This window comes from Lactuca sativa, chromosome 5 (genome assembly GCF_002870075.4).
Source record: "Lactuca sativa cultivar Salinas chromosome 5, Lsat_Salinas_v11, whole genome shotgun sequence".
In the NCBI taxonomy this organism is placed as follows: domain Eukaryota; kingdom Viridiplantae; phylum Streptophyta; class Magnoliopsida; order Asterales; family Asteraceae; genus Lactuca; species Lactuca sativa.
In genome coordinates this window covers 247,325,476-247,342,056 of record NC_056627.2, presented here as the reverse complement: position 1 = coordinate 247,342,056, position 16,581 = coordinate 247,325,476, and positions in this window count along the sequence as shown.

The window sequence follows — 16,581 nt, the reverse complement described above, 5'->3', positions numbered from 1 at the left end:
ACACTTAACAAGCGCTAACTCCATAGTCGCCAAGGTTTACTTAACAAGCGCTAACTCCATAGTCGCCAAGGTTCATCAAATAGGCACGAAGTCACATCGTCGCCAAGGTTTATGCAATAGGCGCTAACTCCATAGTCACCAAGGTTTATACAAAAGGCGCTAACTCCATAGTCACCAAGGTTTTATCTAACAGCAGGCGCTAACTCCATAGTCACCAAGGTTTATCTAACAGCAGGCGCTAACTCCATAGTCACCAAGGTTTATCTAACGGCAGGTGCTAACTCCATAGTCACCAAGGTTTATCTAACGGCAGGCGCTAACTCCATAGTCACCAAGGTTTATCTAACAGCAGGCGCTAACTCCATAGTCACCAAGGTTTATCTAACGGCAGGCGCTAACTCCATAGTCACCAAGGTTTATCTAACGGCAGGCGCTAACTCCATAGTCACCAAGGTTTATCTAACAGCAGGCGCTAACTCCATAGTCACCAACTAACCCATCTACCCATGTTCTACCCAACAATATTAGTAGACAAAAATATACATTTGTATACATAGTTTAAAGAAAACCTGTATAGCATGCTTTAATCAACACATATATCACATAACAGATGAGGCACACACACGTAACACATATCTCATAAAGAAATAAGCAGATCTGTAAGATAGAAGAGAGTGAATACTCATTCACACATAACACAACCAAATATATACACATAGCACGTATTTTTTTATATAAAATACTTCGTATTATTGTATTAGAAGAAATAACTACACACTCACTTGATCAGAAGACGATCCGACAGCACTACGGCTTATAGAAGTAGTATTCCTCAGCAGATCTGGAAGATCTCCTCGAAAATCAAACTTCTCGCGGGCAGAGCTTCGACTCGGGAACCGCACTTTTCGGGATCTTCGGGATCTCGGGACTTGCCTCGGGGCTAGGGTATAATACCGGGGCTTCGGGGTACTTCTGGTACGCAAAACGATGCAAAACGGGAGAGAGAAGAGAAGAAATTGGCAATTGGGTCGGCTGCCCTCGCATCATATTTATAGGAGGCTGGAGCCTCGGAGTACGCGGGGCGTACGCCAGTACGCGGGGCGTACTGGTCCGAAAAACGTCACTGCGTGCGTCATCCGAAGCCACTTGCTGCGAATGTCGACACTTCGGAGTACGCGGGGCGTACTCGAGTACGCAGCGCGTACCTCGGATCAGACCGGTGACTCCTTCGGATAATGCTTCCGAATTTCCTTTTAAATTTAAATACAAAATGATTAATAAACTTCGGAAATTCATATCTTCTTCATACGAACTCCGTTTTCGACGTTCTTTATATCCACGCGAAGGTGAGACCACGCTCTACAACTTTCGTTTAGACTCCGTCGGCTAATTTTGACTTTTATTTTTATTATTTATTTTTAATAGGCCGCGACAGAAAACTTCGTTATAAATTCATAACTTCTTCGTTTGACGTCCGTTCTCGCCTAACTTTTTATCGCTTCGATACCAACAACGAGATCTCCGATTCTCGTTTAGATTGCTAAGGCTAAATATCGCTCTAACGTAAATTCACTTTTTACGTCGCGCTGTGTCGTGCCGGTTCTGTCGCGAAACTTTGACAGGTCATAACTTCTTCGTTATAACTCGGATTTTGGCGTTCTTTATATGTACGGAAACCTTGTAACATATACTACAACTTAGTTAGGATTATTCATCCTAAATAATCTTCTATCAAAAAGTCATTTTTGACTCTTATTGTCTCTAAATTGACTAGCCCTGATCTACGGGCGTTACAATTATCTCCCCCTTAGGATGATTACGTCCCGGAATCATCAACGAAATAGGATTCGCATACTGACTCCATAAGTTATCTCTCCATTCTAAGTAATAACCCTGATAGGTCGTGTCCCGATGACCTCTCATCATAGTCGGACTCAATTGATATGACCCCTAGGGTCGGAATAACAACTATCTTTCTAGACATTACCGAAACAATGATAATGACATACTTGAATAAAACGGAATCAATTACTAGCTTCTTGATAACCTTGTGACTTCCCCTGATCCACGCGTGAGTCCTGTGCTTCCGGTAGTATAGATCTCTACTACCATTCACACCTACTCATACTCGTCCCAAGTATTGTCTCGCAGTTAACCAAGTCACCATACATAAATCATATAATCATTCAACACATCAGATAACAAAACTAGGATTTATATTAATTCTTGAAACTATTACACAAAAGTTCAAGTTCACCCTATACTATGCCTCTAACAGGCTATGCCTCCTGATACAGACTTTACCGACTTTATATATTAATATGAAGTCTTCATCCTTTAACCCTCCCATCTCTTTCTGCTTCGTTGAGGAACATGTTGAATGCCCTTGGTTGTGGAGGTGTGTTTTTCTGTGGGCAGTCTTTAGAAATATGACCTTCTCCATTACACCTATAGCACATCTTCTTGTTAGGTGCGCACTTGTTGGCATAGTGCCCTGTCTTCCCACATTTGTAGCAAGTCATCTCCTCGCTACATTTCCCGAAGTGTCTCTTCTTACACTTCTCACACCACTTAGCCTCATCTCTTCCTCCAGTTTTCGAGAATTTACTTTCTTTATTGATTATTGAAGATCCTTCACGCTTCCTTTTCTCTTCAACTTCAGCCCTTTCCAGACCCTTTTCTTTTATTTGGGTCTCAACATTTTTGGCTGCCCAGATGGCGGCTTTCAGAGTGGTTGCTTGTTTGACTATCGGACCAAAGTCCGCTGGTAATCCATTAGCAAACTTGTTGACCTTGGAAAGTTCAGTCGGAATTAGGTATGGAATAAGCTTCATCTTCTCCGTAAAGCTCGTAGCGTATTCAGTAACGCTCAATTTTCCTTTCTTCAGATTCTGAAACTCATTGTTGATTTCCAGAAGATCCTGCTCAGAGCAGTATTGCATTTTCATTTGCTCCACGAACTCTTCCCAAGACATCTTGCTAGCTTCCCCCTTGGGCATTGAACCAGCCAGTAACTTCCACCAGCTCAATACTCCAGATTTTAACAGAGGGATTGCAAGAGCGGTCTTCTGTTTGTTGCTACACTCGCAACTTTCAAACATTGTCTCCATCTCGGAGATCCAGTCCATGATTTGTACCGGTGTCGGGCTCCCAGAAAGACACGGTGGTTTGGATGCCATGAAATCCTTGTATTTGCATCCACGTCCATCATTTCCTCTATCCCGGTTGTTTTGGCGAACTATTGGTGGGTTGGCTTGACCAACGGTCCCACTATAGTTTCCTCCTTCAGAATGCCCTCCATTTACTTCGGGCTCTTCTACTCGAATTGACAATTCCTCGCGATTTTGTCTGATCAGACGTCTAGTTTCTTCCATCTGATTATTCAACATTGCCTGGATCATCACTTGAACTCCGGCCATTGTCATTGGTTCAGGCGCTGCTGCCATAACAGGTATTTGTTCAATTACTGGTACTTGATTCCTGTTCTCATCAGCATTTCCAACTCCACTCCTCGTTCTCACCATTTTTTATCTATACACCGAATATGGTGAAATTAGATCTTTAATCACGATAGATATTCAAATCATCCTTATCACTCTGAAACGTTTATATGCTAGTTCTAATATCGTAGACGTACGGTTAGAATCCTATACACATAAGGTTTCCAGATCCGGTCGGCAACAGACCATAGATCCGAACAAATAATAGCATCAATATAGCTACCACACAAAACATTTAGCACGCAAAAGCATTTTAGGCAATTTTCCTAAAATAAAATAGTGCCTGTGTCAATTTAGGTGTACTACCTAAAATATAATGGACACACTCAACTCGCAATCATTGCTTAGCATTCTAAGTTTAAGTCTAGAAATCCTACAAATTCCTAGTTCGCTTAAACTAATGCTCTGATACCAACTGTGACATCCCCAATTTCACGGCCAGAAAAGACCGATTTGTTTATGCTTTGTTTTCAAAATCAGAGTGATCGTTTAAAGGAAACGGTTGCGGAATTTGTTCTCAAAATAAAATATGATAACCATTTTATCAAAACATTTCTCGAAAAGAATGTATTTTTATTAAATAATAAAACCTCGGGATGTCATGTTCGTTACAGAACAAAAGCATAAACAACATAAAATAGACCTTACGATAGTTATTCAACTACTGATCTATAATCCAAAATCTCTCGTCAAGTCCGCCGACTTATACTCTTGTGTCATTACCTGTAATGAAAAGAAAACTGAGTGGGTCAGGCTTGGGAGCCTGGTGAGCATATAGGGTTTTCAACCCACAATAATACATTTATTATATTCAATTATCAAACAATCAACTCAAATACCCATCTCCATCATCATTCTTAAGATTTCCCCCTAAGAACCAACTATCCTTCATTCACTTATTCCTAAGGAATCGGCACGAAATCCATTGCTGCCAAAGTTTATCTATCGAGTACTAAATCCATAGTTATAAGACGCTAACTCCATAGTCGTCGGGGTTTACTCAAGCGGCGCTAACTCCATAGTCACCAAGGTACACTTAACAAGCGCTAACTCCATAGTCGCCAAGGTTTACTTAACAAGCGCTAACTCCATAGTCGCCAAGGTTCATCAAATAGGCACGAAGTCACATCGTCGCCAAGGTTTATGCAATAGGCGCTAACTCCATAGTCACCAAGGTTTATACAAAAGGCGCTAACTCCATAGTCACCAAGGTTTTATCTAACAGCAGGCGCTAACTCCATAGTCACCAAGGTTTATCTAACAGCAGGCGCTAACTCCATAGTCACCAAGGTTTATCTAACGGCAGGCGCTAACTCCATAGTCACCAAGGTTTATCTAACGGCAGGCGCTAACTCCATAGTCACCAAGGTTTATCTAACAGCAGGCGCTAACTCCATAGTCACCAAGGTTTATCTAACGGCAGGCGCTAACTCCATAGTCACCAAGGTTTATCTAACGGCAGGCGCTAACTCCATAGTCACCAAGGTTTATCTAACAGCAGGCGCTAACTCCATAGTCACCAACTAACCCATCTACCCATGTTCTACCCAACAATATTAGTAGACAAAAATATACATTTGTATACATAGTTTAAAGAAAACCTGTATAGCATGCTTTAATCAACACATATATCACATAACAGATGAGGCACACACACGTAACACATATCTCATAAAGAAATAAGCAGATCTGTAAGATAGAAGAGAGTGAATACTCATTCACACATAACACAACCAAATATATACACATAGCACGTATTTTTTTATATAAAATACTTCGTATTATTGTATTAGAAGAAATAACTACACACTCACTTGATCAGAAGACGATCCGACAGCACTACGGCTTATAGAAGTAGTATTCCTCAGCAGATCTGGAAGATCTCCTCGAAAATCAAACTTCTCGCGGGCAGAGCTTCGACTCGGGAACCGCACTTTTCGGGATCTTCGGGATCTCGGGACTTGCCTCGGGGCTAGGGTATAATACCGGGGCTTCGGGGTACTTCTGGTACGCAAAACGATGCAAAACGGGAGAGAGAAGAGAAGAAATTGGCAATTGGGTCGGCTGCCCTCGCATCATATTTATAGGAGGCTGGAGCCTCGGAGTACGCGGGGCGTACGCCAGTACGCGGGGCGTACTGGTCCGAAAAACGTCACTGCGTGCGTCATCCGAAGCCACTTGCTGCGAATGTCGACACTTCGGAGTACGCGGGGCGTACTCGAGTACGCAGCGCGTACCTCGGATCAGACCGGTGACTCCTTCGGATAATGCTTCCGAATTTCCTTTTAAATTTAAATACAAAATGATTAATAAACTTCGGAAATTCATATCTTCTTCATACGAACTCCGTTTTCGACGTTCTTTATATCCACGCGAAGGTGAGACCACGCTCTACAACTTTCGTTTAGACTCCGTCGGCTAATTTTGACTTTTATTTTTATTATTTATTTTTAATAGGCCGCGACAGAAAACTTCGTTATAAATTCATAACTTCTTCGTTTGACGTCCGTTCTCGCCTAACTTTTTATCGCTTCGATACCAACAACGAGATCTCCGATTCTCGTTTAGATTGCTAAGGCTAAATATCGCTCTAACGTAAATTCACTTTTTACGTCGCGCTGTGTCGTGCCGGTTCTGTCGCGAAACTTTGACAGGTCATAACTTCTTCGTTATAACTCGGATTTTGGCGTTCTTTATATGTACGGAAACCTTGTAACATATACTACAACTTAGTTAGGATTATTCATCCTAAATAATCTTCTATCAAAAAGTCATTTTTGACTCTTATTGTCTCTAAATTGACTAGCCCTGATCTACGGGCGTTACATTTCAATAGGTTCCTCCACAAAGTGTAGACCTTCGCGGAACTCGATCTCGTCGAGAGGAATCACAATTGTCTCATTGGACAGACACTTCTTTAGTTTCGACACGTGGAAGACAGGATGGATGTTGCTGAGTTCTCGTGGTAACTGGAGTTTGTATTCCACGGGACCAATCCTAGCAAGGATCTCGAATGGTCCAATGTAACTTAGGTTCAGCTTTCCACGTTTTCCGAAACGTATCATGCCTTTCTAGGGTGAGACCTTCAGAAGGACGCGGTCACCAACCTGGAATTCCAAGGGTTATCATCTCTTATCGACATAACTCTTTTGTCTATCCCACGATGCTTTCAGTCGTTCTCGGATTTGTACGATCTTTTCGGTTGTCTCTCAGATGATTTCAGGATCCGTGAGAGCACTGTTGGGGACCTGACCCCCGTCTAGCTGTGTATCACCCACTTTAGCCCAGCATAGAGGGGATCTACACTTGTAACCATAGAGGGCTTCAAACGGCGCAACCTTGATGCTGGTATGGTTGTTGTTGTTGTAAGAAAACTCAACCAAAGGAAGATAAGCGTCCCATGATGTGCTGAAGTCAATGACACATGCTCTTAACATATCTTCCAATGTCTGAACTGTCCTCTCACTCTGTCCATCTGTCTTTGGATGATAAGTCTGTTGGATTAATGTCTAATTCCATAACTATATTTGGTATGAACTTGACCCGACCCGGCATGGTCCATTTGGGTTGCACTTCACCGGTATAATTTATATGGATAGTCTTTTGAGAATAGTATATTTATGATTTATATTAATATATTATAAGTTCTAATATATTAATATGGAATGATATTATTTAATTAGTATTGATCAAGACTTAATTTAGAATAAATTAAGTGATCAAAATGAACTAATTAAATATGGACTCTTATATATATGGAATGGGCCAAGTTCATTTAGGTTGGGCTAAGTTTTCATGGATAGTCCATGGAGTGTTTAACCCATGGATCATATGAAATGAAAGGTCATGGGTTTAACCCTATTCTCCACACTATATAAAGATGTCCTTGGTTGGTGAAATTGGCACTAGTGTGGGTATACTAAGAGGGCTAGCCGATTTCACTAGAGAGAACCAAAGTATCCTTCTTCTCAAGGTTATTCCAAGGTGTTTTGGTGATTTGTGATTCCACTTGAGGCTTCCACACTATTGGGGCTAAGCTCTTTGTGACATCCCCAAAATCTCGGCCAGAAAATACCGATTTTCATTTATGCTTTTAAATATTTTCAGAGTAAATCCTTTTGATTTGAAAGAGTTGCGGAATTTGTTCCCAAAATGAAACGACCCAAAAATCACGACTAAAAATTTCTTTTAAAACATTACTAAAAATAGATTTATAAACAACGTATCATAAGTCAAACATAACTTTTGAGTATTAAATTCAAAACATAATAGCATTATCAGAGTCAAACATTCCCAGGCTAACTGACTATGGTGTGTGCTCTACAATCTTCCCGAGCTCCTCTTTTGAAAACCGAGTACCTGAAACCAAAACTGAAAACCGTAAGCACGAAGCTTAGTGAGCTCCCCCAATCTACCACATACCACACAAAAACGTATAAAGCACATATTAGGCCTTGCCCACTGCATCGGACCGAAGTCCGAACTAACTGGGGCCTTGCCCCCTGCATCGGACCGAAGTCCGGAAACTGACTGGGACCTTGTCCCCTGCATCGGACCGAAGTCCGGGCTAACTGGGGCCTTGACCCCTGCATCGGACCGAAGTCCGGACTAACTGGGACCTTGTCCCCTGCATCGGACCGAAGTCCGGGCTAACTGGGGCCTTGCCCCCTGCATCGGACCGAAGTCCAGACTAACTGGGACCTTGTCCCCTGCATCGGACCGAAGTCCGAGCTAACTGAACAGAACATAACATAAACATATCAACTAGCATGAACACACGTATACTGCATACCACTTCGGGCCGTAGCCCGGAACACATAACACATAAATCCTGTCTGAGCCACGAAGGCATCAAACATACTAACTACTATATCAGATCAACATCTGAAAACTACTGCTAGCTAAACGGGCCAGCATTGTGGCCTTAGACACGTTCCTACTGGAAGGAGACTCACCTGAACTGCTGAGCCCTGCTGATAAACCTCTGGCTGCTACTCGACAATCCCCTGAACCGCTGCTCCTCTAGCTCTCCGAGCTATCAATATACATATAACACTTAGTCTGATAGTCAACTAAGTCAACTCTGGTCAAAGTCAACCCTCCAGGTCAACCCTACTCACCGAGTCTACCTACTGACTCGCCGAGTTTATACGCCCAGGGTCTTTCTTATTCGCGACCCGACTCGCCGAGTCAGTCCATGACTCGCCGAGTCCAACTAGTTCCAAGTCCTGTCCTGTCCAACTCGCTGAGTCACCACCCGACTCACTGATTCGAGTCTCAACTCAAAGGGTTTAGGGTTTCGCGATCTGACTCGCCGAGTCCAAGACAATCTTCAACCAACTCGTCGAGTTACTCGTCCAACTCGTCGAGTTCCTCCTCATCTTCAAGCTACTCGCCGAGTCCACTCGAAGGACTCGCCGAGTCCACTCGAAGGACTCGCCGAGTCTATCCAGTCCTCAATCCATGCAGTGGCTTTTCGAGCCAAACTGAACTTCCAATTCATAGATCCATACTTCTAGGGCCTATTCCCCACGTAAAGTGGCAAACTTTACGTGTAGATTGAGAGATCTATGCTCAAAACACACTAAACTAGGGTTTATGGCAAACATGCTTCTTCAACATACCAAGGGCTGACACTTTAGGGGATTCAAAACCAAAACCAACATGGATCTGAGGTAGCAACCTCAGATCTGAAACTCCAACTCGAATTGGTTACATATCATACCAACAATGACCAAAACTCACACACAAGAATAGATCTAGATGCAAAGGGAGTCCAAGCAACAGCTTATTACCTCCAATTGTTCTGAAATGACTCCACAATCCCAGATCTACAGTCCCTTCTTGCACCTCCAAGGTCTTTCTTCCTCCTCCAAGCTTTAGTGCATTCTTCAAGGCAAGATCTAGCTCAAAAACGGATATGGCGGCTAGGGTTTGGTGTTCTGGGGTAGAGAGGCAATAAAGGAACCTTAGGAAAGAGAATGAGACGCTTAAATAGGCTCCAAGTCCCGGATTTAGGGTTTTCCTCGATCAGACCCAACTCGTCGAGTCTCCTTGGCCGACTCGCCGAGTCGGTCGCTTCCACCACAACCCGGATCCCGCTCGGACTCGCCGAGTCCCTCCATGGACTCGCCGAGTCTCCCCTAAACTTGAGGTTTTCTTTCTTTTCTTGGCTTTCCAAACTTTGGGGTGTTACACAAAAACAAAGCATGATAAAACGATGTTTACCAAAGCATTTCATAAAAGAAATGTATTTTCATTATAATCAAAACTCGGGGTGTCATGTTCCGATACAGACCAATAAGCATAAACGAATACATTACAAGTCATATAACAAATATAAACATATGCAGACTTGTAAACAAAACAACTTGATGGTTCATCCATCTCATGCCCTTCCGCCACTTCCTGTAATACAATTTAAAACTGAGTGGGTCAGGCTTGGGAGCCTGGTGAGCATATAGGGTTTTCAACCCACAATAAATATCATATTTAATTTTCACCAACCAACAATAACCCAATTACCCATTCCCGTTATTCTCACTTTAATGTCCCTAAAACAACTAACATAAGGGACCTAGTCTAAGAATATTTCATCGGGGCGACAACACATGCTTCGGGGGTACCTCAGCAATATAAGTCAAATAAGGCAACCATGAGGGGGATGGAGTACAACGAATGAACACCCAAGTTCATTAACACCTACAGGTGGCGAACCTGCTAATGTTTCCACAAGACTATCTAGAAAAGTATGTGGTCGTCATCTAAACTCCGCTAGATGACTAAATCAAACAACAACGAGGCCTCTCATCTGTTTATTACACACCAACTGTCTACCCATGTTCTACCCGACATATTAGTAGATAAAAATATACATTTGTATACATAGTTTAAAAACCTATATAGCATGCTTTAATCAACACATATATCACATAACAGATGAGGCACACACACACATAACACATATCTCATAGAGAAATAATCAGATCTATAAGATAGAGGAGAGTGAATACACATTCACACATAACACAACCAAATATATACACATAGCACGTATTTTATATAAAATACTTCGTATTATTGTATTAGAAGAAAATAACTACACACTCACTTGATCAGAAAATGATCCGACAGCACTACGACTTATAGAAGTAGTAGTCCTCAGCAGATCTGGAAAATCTCCTCGAAAATCGAACTTCTCGCGGGCAGAGCTTCGACTCGGGAACCGCACTTCTCGGGATCTTCGGGATCTCGGGACTTGCCTCGGGACTCGGGAACAATATCGGGGCTTCGGGGTATTTCTGGCACGCAAAACGATGCAAAATGGGAGAGAGAAGAAAAGAAATGAACAAAACTCTCGGCTGCCTTCGGATCCCTTTTATAGAGGCTGGAGCCTCGGAGTACGCGGGGCGTACTGCTCCGAAGTCGTAAGCGCATGCATCATCCGAAGTTTCGACACTATTCTGAGTACGCGGTAGCGTACCCTCGTACGCAGGGCGTACTCCGGATCACACCGGTGACTCGTCTTCGGATAAGGCTTCCGATTTTGATTTAAATTTAAATACAAAATGATTAATAAACTTCGGAAATTCATAACTTCTTCATACGAACTCCGTTTTCGACGTTCTCTATATCCACGGAAAGGTGAGACCACGCTCTACGACTTTCGTTTTGACTCCGTCGGCTAATTTTGATTTATTTTTATTAATTATTTTTAATAGGCCGGGACAGAAACTTTCGTTATAAATTCATAACTTCTTCGTTTGACGTCCGTTCTCGCCTAACTTTTTATCGCTTCGATACCAACAATGAGATCTTCGATTCTCATTTAGATTGCTTTGGCTAAAAACCGCTCGATCTCAAATCGAGTATTTCAGGCTGCATATCGCTAAGCCGGAACTTCGATAAATCATAACTTCCTCATACGAAGTCAGATTTGGGCGTTCTATATATATTCGGAAACCTCGTTTCAATTACTACAACATTAACCAAAGATATTAAGTTTATTTTACACTTAAATTTTGACGCTTATTTTTATTCTTAATTAATCAAACCACATAATTAAGCAATTAAGCACAAAACACATAATACTCAAATAATACAATCTTATTATTTCAAAACGGGTTACAAAGGTTAACCTAGACTATTATATTGCTACAAATGGCAAGCCCGGAAACACAGGCGTTACACTCTTAAAGATTGAAGACATCAAGCTACATCAAAAGGTATGTCATCTAACTAGAACTTTGTAGTAGAGGTGCTTCATAATATGCTAGTTAGGATGAAACCTTGGAATATTTAAAATTTGCATGTATAATAGAGAAAACATAGATCCAAGGTTTATAGGGTTGTATGTACACCATATGAGTGTTAGAATGCACTAAACCCAACAATGGTATCAGAGCCTAGGCTTGTTTTCTTGTTATACTTGCTTAAACTGCTTAAAAATCGAATTTTGGTGCTGTCTGCACAGCAGAGTCGCCGAGTCCACTGATGGAATCACCGAGTCCAAGGCAAAAAGCATCCAACTCGTCGAGTTTGTTCATGCACTCGACGAGTTAGACCCCCAGACAACATATATTCGACTGTTTTGGCTGGAATTGGACTAGGAACATTACCCTAAGCTGTTTTTGGACTTATAAACTTATATTTGATATGGTAATGTTCATACTAATCCAATTTCAAAGATAATTGTCAATAGATTCATGTTTTGTAATAGTTTAAGTGTTATGTTGATTACATGAAAAAGTTTGATTCCAATTATCTTGTTCATATGAGTTGCTTAGATTAATAGAAAAGGTTGATTGATTATGTGTCTTTGATCCATTTTAATCTAAGAATTGATTCTAAAATGTGTTTGTGTAACTTGTCCTCAAGTTACATGAAAAGTCACATTAAAGTTTCTTAAAACTCATATAAGTTGGCAATGGTTACAAAAATGAAGAGTCTTGTCCTAATTAAATGGTTTTATGACTCCATAACTTGTCCTCAAGTTATTGAGGTTCAAGAGTCACTTCATTAAATCATTAAAATGTGTAACCTTAATTAGTTCCATAAGTTACAAAGAAGAAGAGTTACATTCTTTAATAGTTTGAAGTCTTCCATAACTTGTCCTCAAGTTATGGAACTTGAAGAGTTTTTAATTAAAACTACTTTAAACACATAAGTTATGGAATTAATTAGTTTTGAATATTTTCAAAACTTGCCCTCAAGTTTTGGAATTTGAAAAGTTTTCTCTTATGAATACTTTAATTCCAATTTTAGCCCTTAAAATTTTAAAAGTCAAAATTCAACCCTTATACTTTATAATATTATAAGTATATATATATATATATATATATATATATATATATATATATATATATATATATATATATGTATGTATGTATGTATAAGAGCAAGTCAGTTTTACCGTTTGTAGGCCTCATTCACGAAGCCGGTCTATAAGGGGGTATAAGGTTACTGTCTATAAAATGGCAGTTTAATGGGTGTCCACTCTCACCCACCGCTTCCTTGACCGATGGAGGGTCGTTAGCCGAAAGGGTAGGACAAAGACTAAAAATTCTCCCTTCATTAAAAGTATTAATGATAAATACTAAGTAACTAAACCTTTTATAAATACCCAATCTTAGTTACTTAGAAAAATGTGAATAAGGTGCTAATCCATGAAATTACACTTTGAACTTTGTTTAAGTCGGTTAGTGGAGCGTGTGTGGTTAACCGGCACACTAACTCGTATTTAACAAGGTAGGCAAAGGGTAACTTAATGTTTATCATAGTATCAATGGAGCATGTGTGGTTAACCGTCACATCGATTGAGGGGTAAACATTTAAGGGTACCAAGTAATTTGCATGGTTACTTCACTCCTTGTTTTGTGATCCTCGGAATCCCACTCACAAAACCTAAAGGGCACACTCGAGATTGAAACATGCCATTGAATAGTTCAATGAATCTCAAAAGATCTAGGAGTTTCAAATCCAGTTGAAAACCTAATAATTTATTTTGTTTTTCACAGTGGAAATTGGTGAATCATCGTTCACCTACCTTAAAATATTCTATAGCTTGGATTACGGCATCCTTCTTCCAAGTTATAAAATATTGTGTTGGGTCCTAGCCTTAATATTACATATTGGGTGTTATATTAAGGACTTTAAATCAACTTTACTTGAATTTCTCCCATTATAGATGTCTAGTTCAGACATCTATGATCTTCCCAAATCTCTTGGAACTTCACTTCCTCCACCTCCTCCAATTATTCTCCCTAACCCACAAGTTCAGGGTCACTCAATCCCTATTGGCAAGGCAAGGTCTAGGTGTGATCACATCTTGGAGATGAAGTCACATATTGACAAGTCGGGAGAGTTGGGTGTCAAAGTCTTGAGAAAGTTGGTGGTTCAATCACTTTCTAAGTCACATACTGAGTTCCTGTGGGACTCCTATGAAATAGACTATGACAAGACCCTTAATGATCTTATATATCTGCTTGGTACTGCTGAATCAGCAATGATTTGGAAGGCTAGTAAAGTGAATTTGATTAGAAGATCGACTTCCTAAAACTTTATGGACATTGACAATGGTGACACTGGAAATCCAGAAAAAGCATTCTCATCCCAATGGAAAGGGATCGGCCATAGTCAACTCGGTTGACCAAATGGTAAAGAGAAAAACTAAGTCTGTGATAGTCCCATGTACCATGACCAAAGGGTCCATGGGTTAAAATTGCCAAAGGAAGGGGCATTGTTTGCAAGTTGCCAAATTTACCTAAGGATGTTAAAGTCAATAAGTTTGACTCTACTTCAGGTAAAGTCCATTATCAAACTCTATTAAGTTTCTATTCTGAGATTCTTATTACATGATGTGACTGGGTCACATGTTGATGTTTTAATTATCAAAGGAAAAATGAAGGAAACTTAAAGAAAGAGTATGTTGAAACTGACTGCGAAGATGGATTTCTATCGGTTGATTGAAGATCAGATTCTTGAGCTACTTCTTAGGAGTTACGGTAGATTGCTAGGAAACATGTAATAACATAGTTTTCACTTCAAGTTACATTGTAAGGAAAAAGTTTTTTCCGCATTTTTAAATAAATAAAAGTTTGTTTTACTTTATTTTTATCTCCTTACAATGACATTCATGAAAACTTGATGTTTGTATGTTTATAGAAATACTGGAAATATGAATTTGATTCTTTCATTTGTGGTAGTGTCTAAATTTACCAAATAAGCAAATATTCTCATCACCCAAGTTTCAATTGGACCGAAACTAGGAATCATACAAGGTGTTGAGTGTGATGTGTGAGAATTTTCAACTTTGGAAAATTAAGACTAGTTCTGTGTTCACATGTATATGTGACTCAAGAGAAGGACTAAGGGATCAAGTACACATTCTTGTTCACTTGTCAAAGTCCACCACAAAAGATGGATAAGACTATTCGTCATGATTTACTAAGGTTTAGTAAATATGATTATACTTACAAGCTTAAGTATAATTCTAAAACATTGAAAATTTTTCAATGTATGACAGAACGAATAAGAAGAATCAAATTAGGCAGAAGGATAAAAGTTTCTCAAATATGAAAAGATGGGAGAGTACATTAGTATCATGTTTTAAGACCATCTTAGTGATTTTGAGACCTTATCACAATTCATCCTCTAAGTGCATTATGATAGTTAAGAATATGAGTTATGAATTATTGATGTGGTTAAATCAAGAAGATGATTCATACTACATTCCAAAAACAATTCATAGAGTTATACTCTAAGATTATAACTTGAGACATGTCTTAAAGAAGGTTTAAAACACTTGTCAAATGTAAGAGTAAAAGTTTTCTAATCTTGTACATTTGAAATTGGTAAGTTGTGATGTTTTGGATAAAACAAAGACCAACTAAGGCTAATTGTGTTAAGTGTCTGTCTTGATTAGAATCCACACTATCTCTTGAATATTTGGCAAGAAATTCTTATAAGTCAAGGAGACAGTGGGACTTTAAAAGATCCTGAAAGGGTGTCAAGAAGTAATCAAGAATAAAAACCTGTATTTCATCACTAGCACACGACTAGAGGTTTATAACCTATCGTGTTGACATTTCTGTGCCCATTCCAGTTAAGTTGGCTATACATTTGAGTTCTACATGTTCTTAATTGTTTGCATAGCTACTTGGAAGCAATGGCATGCCCTTGAGCTGCCAGGTGGCAAGAAGTTAAGATTGCACAAGTTCAATCCATATGAGTTAGGATTTGTCACTAACCTAGTCTTGTCATTATGGTTTTGAAAAATTCATGTGGATAAGAACACATACACCATAAAATCTAAGTGTCATAAGGTTTCTCTTCGATTCATGAAAATGATGGTAAGGAAACTCTTTCACTAAGTAGATTTTGAGTAGATAGCAATTGTGAGAATGACAAAAGGTCTAAACATTATGATTACGGCATCCCTCTTCATAATTGTTTAGACACACCTGTGAGCTATCTAAGAGAGGTGTATGATTTTGAGAAAGACTTATCAAAGCAATCTAGTATCAGAAATCTGAACTTTGGTAAGAAAGTCAATAAAGTATTGATTTCTAGAAGTCCAGCTAATTTCTGGATACATGTCAAAGCTAGTGGGAGCATATGTGTTATGCTAATAATCATCATGTTAGTGGGAGCATGATAATTATGATAAGTATTGACAGTTAGCAATGTTAATTATAGAAAACAAAAGTTTCAATTCGTGAGGTTGCAGGGGTTGAAAAAGTTGTTTTGCAACACCCATAAAATTCAAGCCAAATTTAAACTTTTGAATACATTTTAAGACCATTAAGTTATTACAGTTTGTTTTCAAAATGGTTCAGACATCTGAGTATCCCCAAAATCAATCATGAAAATATGAGGAGGTGCACGATCACGCCTTCCCGCAATCATCATAAGTGCCTGAAACAAATCAACAACTGTAAGCCCGAAGCTTAGTGAGTTTCCCCAAAATACCAATGCCATAAAAACATAACCATATCATAAAACCAATACAGAATAGCATGCATAATGAGTCATCAGCCTGACTGGACCGCCTCGCAGGCCTTCATTCTATATGGACTTCTCT